Below are 6,554 nucleotides of genomic sequence, written 5' to 3' on the forward strand. Positions count from 1 at the left end.
GTCTTTGTTCATTTTCTATTTATATGTTGTTTTTAGGGTTGTTTTCATTTTGTTGGCTTCTGGTTGGTGTTAGCTAGTCTGCTGCTCTCAGATTCGTCTGCCATTGTTCATTCTCTGTCCACAGTGATCCAAGTAGTATTTCTTGTACTGCTGCTCTTATTTTACAAATTCCTTTAGTTTTCACTTGTCTGGAAATACCTTTATTTCACCATCATATTTGAAAGATGATTTTGCTGGATATGGTATGATCTCAGAATTTTATATATGTCACTTTATTTGTCTTCTTCCCTGCATAGTTTCTGCTTAGAAGTTTGAGCTTACCCTTTTTGGTTTTCCTTTTTAGACGACTGCTCTTTTTTCTCTAGCTTCCTATGGGATCCTCTCCTTTCCCTTGAAATGGAGAGTTTAACTATGATATTATAATTTTTGTGTGTGTGATGTACCAGCTTTGGAGTTCTCTCAGCATATCTTGAATAGTTACTTTCTCTTTGTGGTGTTGGGGAGGTTTTCTTCCATGATTCTTATACTATTTTCTTTGTAGATTTTTCGTTTCTTCTTGTTCCAGGATCCTAATGAGACTTAAGTTGTTTCTCTTCTTACTGTCCCACACCATTCTAAGGCTTTCTTCTGTTTCCTTCTCTTTTAGTGCATTTATTTCTCTCAAAAATTATAATCAGAGTGATTGTCTCTCAGGTCAACTATTCGATTTTCCTTTTCTTCCATTATAATTGAAGTCTTTAATTGTGTTACCTAATTCTGTTACCTTGTTGTTTACCTTCTGGAATTCCTTATGACTTAAGGATTTTAAATTTTCCTTTTTTTTCTTTATTCTCCTGAGTGTCCCACACATTTGCTGAAAGAACCTAAACACCATTCTTCTGGATTCTGTTTCTGGAGATTGCAGGGCCTCTTCTCCGGAGTACTTCATTTGGTTTGGGTGATTTTATCCCTTCTCGGCCTTTTGGCTAAGATCAAGTGTAGATTTGTGTTGATTTTCATTTGTTTATATTTGGCTTTAAAAATTTCTTGCTTTTGTTTATTGTGGTTGACTGCTGATTCCTTGGCATTATAGAAGAGCTATTAGAGGTGTGTGACATGCTGGGTCATGTAGAGGCAGTTGGCTCTGTCTAGTGACATGAATAAGAATAGTCGAATAAGAACTAAAACATATGAGGAGGTACCCCACAAATGTTTTTCAAAGCTATGTAGTTAATTTTTTTTTTTTTTTACAAAACAACATTATCACCTTCGATGTACTCTCCATTACACTCAATACATTTGCCAAATCTACGATTCCATTCTTGAGCAATTTCTAAAACTCATCTGTTTGGATGACTGACAGCACCTCCCTTGTTTTTTCTTCACCTCTTGTCAAATTGGGATTCTTTAATATCCCTCTTCATTTGCAGAAAGAAAGAAAAACAATTCTCACAGAGCGAGGTCAGGTGAGTAAGGTATGTGGGACAAGAGAAGCATGCTTTTTTTTGCCAAAAGCTGTCTAAACCGAGATGGCTCCGTGAGCAGCTGCATTGTCATGGTGGCAAAACCAGTCCCTGTCTCCCACAAATCAGGCCTTTTTAATGTCATACACTGTTACCCAGTCTTTTCAGACCCTCTAAATAGAAAGCTTGATCAACAGTGTGACCTGGTGGCATGAACTCCAAATGCACTGTGAGTCGACATGTTCTTTGAGTTGACATTTTCATTCATTTGGGAAGTTGACGGATGTCCAGAACGAGATCTGTCATCAATCGACATTTCACCTTTTTTGAAATGAGAAAACCACTCAGACACTTGAGTTTTCCTCATAGTGTTGTCCTTGTAAGCTGTGTTCAACATCACAACAGTTTCTTCTGCCTTTTCCTGAGCAGGAAACAAAATTTTACAGCTGCATGCTGTCCTCTTATATCAGCCATCACCCAAAATGAGTCTTGTCAGAGTGGGTTAGAGGGCTGGCCCCAGTCAGAGACAAACGGACCCCCTCCCTAGAAGTATGTGCTACAGAGGAGAGCCAGCCTACCACACCCACATGGAAGCAAAGTAAGGAAAAAGTGAGAGGATCTAGACCCCATGTTGGCACACCAAGTGCTGAGGATGACATCCCTGCAGGGAACTGTTTAGGAACAGAGAGGACTGTAGGGCTGAAAACAGCTCAAGACATGATGTCCCCTTGCTGGAGACTACTGAAACAGAGGACAATATTGGGGACACATGGCAGGGAGTGAGTCCATTCTGAACCCCCCATAGTAGAGCAAACCAAGAAGATAATATAATAGATCAGCAATGGAAGTAAAGTCACAAAGCCCCTGAGGGCTCCCAAATAGACTTCAGGCTAGGAGGGGGCAGTTCCAAGAACCCCCCAGGACTAGTGGGGAGATAGTCATAAAGGTCAGCAGGCAGACCTGGAATTATGTGTGCTTTTTTGGTGGGTGGGGGTAGGGGGTGGAGAAGAGGGTTGCTAAGTGGTTTTTTTTTCTTTTTATTCAATCTTTTATTTTCTTTTTGTTTTGTCTCCATTATTGTTGGTTTGCCTACCTATATAAGATAGGAATGAGATGCAAGCCCAAGGAGAAAGCAAAGAGACTGACCGCTCTGGAGGGACTTGGGGTGAGGAGGAGGTGGGGGAAGGGAGCCGTGAGCAAACAAGGACATAGACAGGGGAACAACTAGGGAATTAAAATCTACAATGAGGACCATGTACAGAACCTGGGAGTGTTGGAGCAACAGCTTCATTTCAATATTTTTTTTTTGAAGTACAGTGTTGTCTATGATAGGTCTGAGCATCTGTCTGCATATAAGGAAATCCAGTCAATACAACCAGCATTTAAATTTATACACCAGTCACTAAAGCTAATGATGCAGAAACTGAAGAATTTTATCAAAATTTTCAGTTGGAAATTGATCAGTAATTGATAATTATTAGCAAATGGAATGTGAAAGTTGAAAACAAACAGTTGTTGGAAAATATTGTCTTGACTATAGGAAGGAAGCCAGAGATCACATGATAGAATTTTGCAAGACTGATGACTGGTTCACGGCTAATACCAGGTTTCAACAACACAAAAGGTGATTAATTATACACGTGGACTTCTCCTGATGGAATCCACGGTAATCAAATTGACTTACATCTGAGGGAAGATACCAAGAAGAAGCTCAAGATCAGCAGCTAAAACCAGTCTAGGGACTGATTGTGGAATGGACTATGAATTGTTCATACGTAAGTCCATAAGAGCAAAAATACGATTCAGGACCACGGGGTCTCTCAAATCATATTCTGCCTCCTTGGGCACGGCGGGTAGCCCACCGCACCCTGGAACACACCCAGACAGCCAGGCCCCTGTCTAGCTAGAAGGAAACAAGGCTAAGGGCCCGCACCCACGCCGGCCTCCAGAGCGCAGCCACTGGGTGGGTGACAACCAGGCGTTTGGGTTTGATCTGCAATAATTGCAAAAGAAGGGGAAGGAGAGGAATCTCCAAGAACAAAACTTGGGTCTTCCCGTGGGAAAGGCGATGGGAGGGAAAGCCGCCCCTCAAGTTTCCTCTCCTGATAAACCTGCGGGCTGCCTGGGGTCCTGGGAATGGGGTCAGCGCGAGCCCGAGCGCCGTCGCGCAGGCGCCGTCCTCCTCGCTCCCGCCGCCCCGCCCCGCCCGCGCCCGGAGCTGGGCGGGCTGAGGGCCGGCACGAGGCGGGGGGGCGGGCCCGAGGCCAACAACAAAGCTTGCTCCTCCTTGCACCCGTCCCTCCGCTCCTCCTAGTCTCCCTTTCCCGTCCACCTCCTCCTCCCGCCCGCCCGGCCTGGCCACCCGATCCCCGCGGTCCACCTTCCAGGAGGGCGCGCACGAGGTGAGGAGCTGGCGCGGGCCAGACTGCACCTTGGCCCCGCACCCAGAGCCAGGGTGGTTCTGGGCAGTGGAGGGGCGCCGCCGACTTGAAGGCGTCGTGGCCGCTCCTCGCTCTCCCCGGGTCAAGGGTGACCAGGAGAGAAAGAGGACGAGCCTCCAAGGGGCAGTCTTAGGGCATGGGTGGGGGAAGGGCGGCCCAGGAGTGGGGACGCAGGGGTGGGAGGGGGGTGGGTGGCCATCCTGCTCTCCGGGGGAGGCTGCTGGTCCTGGAGGGGTCGCAGCGCATCTTTTCGTGGTGGGGGGAGGAGAGGTGCAGCCGGAGGGTGCTGGCGCCAAGGGACTCCCATTACTGAGTTTGGGAGTGTAAGCCAGAGGGGAGGCTGGTGGTGGTTGGGCGGCTAGGGAGTTTTTGGGGACACCCACAGTGTCAAGTGCACACAACCTGCCAGGCAGAGCGCACCAGCGTCGGCAGGCTCCCAGGCTCGCAGTGGGATGATGGGAGAGTTGGGCAAGGGGCAGGGTTGGACGTGGGCAGGAGGGGTTCATAGAGTGATTGATTGCTGCGCAGCCAGCGGAGGAGGGGCCCCAGTTCACTGCCGGGAAAGGACCGAGACGCTGCCCCACTGTACTGCTCCACCCCCTCTGGACTCGGTCTCAACACTTGGCCTTGGCCCCTTCCAGGCACGTCGATTACCCATCCCCTGTGGGGGTACGCCCCTCGGTCTGAGGTTCGACTGGACATGCGTGAGTTCTGCTTTAAAGTTTAAGATATGTACACTACAAATGCAAGAATGACCAGCGCCAGGGCTCGAGAGGCACCTCTCCTGTCAGCGCGCCAGGCCTTAGGGGCTTCCCTAGTTCTGCAGAACCGGCTGCTTTGCTTAGCTGCACTTTCTTGAAAGCACTGAAGATTTCTTAATGCCATTCTGTAGTCAGTAACAAAGACTGCGAGCAGCAGGACTCTGTAAATATTGAAGCTGAAATAAACACTTGGAGCCATTCCGTAATAGAGATAAGTGATATGTTAATAAAGTGCTTTTAAAGACAGTTACTTTGTTATAAAAAATACCTTTATTGTGAATTAAAGGAAGGTTTTGAGAGCAGCTCATAGTGACACATTCAGCAATTCATACACATTCTGATTTAACTCATCCATTACAATCCCCTTAATACATTTTCAGTTATCCCATTTCCTCCTTGTGTACCTTTTTAACATTCCTCCTCCGTTTCTGCCTTTCCCTGAGCCGCATCCTCAGTTCATTGATTAATTGATCTTAAATGGCTGCTGATTCTAACATAATGAGCGAGTTCTGTTCTAGACCTGAAGGGGAAGGGCCATAGTCTTGGGCCAAAGTCTCTATCCAACCTGTAAGCTGGGTCCTCTTATGATTTTGAGTTTTGTTCCACATTTCTGTCCCACTCTATCCACGACCTTCTAAGGTGATTCTCTTCAGAATAATTGGTAGCGGTAACCACGTACCATCCAATTCTTCTGATTTCAGGGTTTTGGAGATGATGTTTGTATGGTCCATTAAGCCATTGGACTGTTTCCGTGTATCTAAATTTCCATCACTCTTCTTTCCTTTGGACTGAGAGGGATCAAGAGATGCACATTTGATGGCCGTTTACTAGCGTGGTTGCTACTCGCTAAATTAGGATTAGCACTTTGTTTTCCTGAAATATGTCAATTGACCTTGGTGTTCCCCAAGACTTTGATCCGTATACCGCAGGCTCAGTTACTTATTCTGTCAAGGTGTTTGGTTATATCTAAGAAGTTGCCATCACTTTGGTCCCTGTATGCTCGACCACAGTCATGGATATATTTTCAGCAAAAGTAAATATACATATGCGGATATCCTCTGTCAACCCCCTAGGTTCATCCATGTTGTGAGGAGTTTTGCATTTTCATTGTTATTATTTAACCCCGTGTAGTATTCCATTGTGTGTACGATGTGCCAACGTGTATTTATCCATTCTTCCCATGACGGACATTTAGGTTGTTTCCATCTGTTTGCTCTTGTGACTAGTAAATTCTGTTCCCTTTATTTATTATTTTAGCAACTACCACACTTTTTCACAGTAGTTGCGCCATTTCCTAGTCTCACCAATAGTGTATGAGGGTTACAGCTTCTACACCTTCGGCAGCACGTGTTGCTATCCTTTTTAAAAAACTTTGCCATTAATACTGGGATGAGGTGATACCGCGTTTTTGTCTTGATTTGACTCAAATGGCTGGCGATCATGTGTCTTTACACGTTTGTTAGCCCCCTGCATGTCTTCTTTAGTAAACCGTATGTTCATGTCCTCTGCCCGTATTTTAATTATATTGCGTCTAATAAAGTGCTTTTGACAATCGAAACAAATGCATTTTATAAAATGATGAACAAAATACCATTATTTTAAAATAAAACATGTTGTTGGATTTGGTGTCGTTGTGCAGTGGGTCCTCCCTAGCTTGTGACCTATGTGGGTTTACATGGGCTGACAATGCCATGCAAACCAATCATCAATACTGGCTTTATGTATATACAGTGAAACCTCGTTTATCGCGGTAAATCGGTTCTAGACCCTACCGTGATAAATGAAATTCCGCGAAGTAGGATTCCTTATTTGTAAATCAAATATTTTTGTAGTTAGAGCATAGAGGACATGAAAAAACACCCTTTAGTCACCATTACACTCGTATTACCCAATTTATTAAACGAAAAAGG

General features: G+C 45.3%; 1 protein-coding gene and 1 pseudogene across 1 annotated transcript in view; both read left to right on the top strand.

The window, feature by feature from the left end:
• Positions 1-945: 945 nt before the first annotated feature.
• LOC115871432 lies at positions 946-1,027 on the top strand (annotated as a pseudogene).
• A 2,769-nt stretch (positions 1,028-3,796) lies between these two features.
• Positions 3,797-6,554, top strand: part of RIN2 (Ras and Rab interactor 2) — a 202,091-nt gene continuing 199,333 nt past the window's right edge. Inside the window, exon 1 of the mRNA XM_045295366.1 lies at positions 3,797-3,844. The gene's annotated coding sequence lies outside the window, so the exon portion shown is untranslated. The remainder of the gene's footprint in view (positions 3,845-6,554) is intronic.

This window comes from Echinops telfairi, unplaced genomic scaffold (assembly GCF_000313985.2).
Source record: "Echinops telfairi isolate 266 unplaced genomic scaffold, ASM31398v2 ScPeMD7_5592;HRSCAF=6446, whole genome shotgun sequence".
NCBI lineage: Eukaryota > Metazoa > Chordata > Mammalia > Afrosoricida > Tenrecidae > Echinops > Echinops telfairi.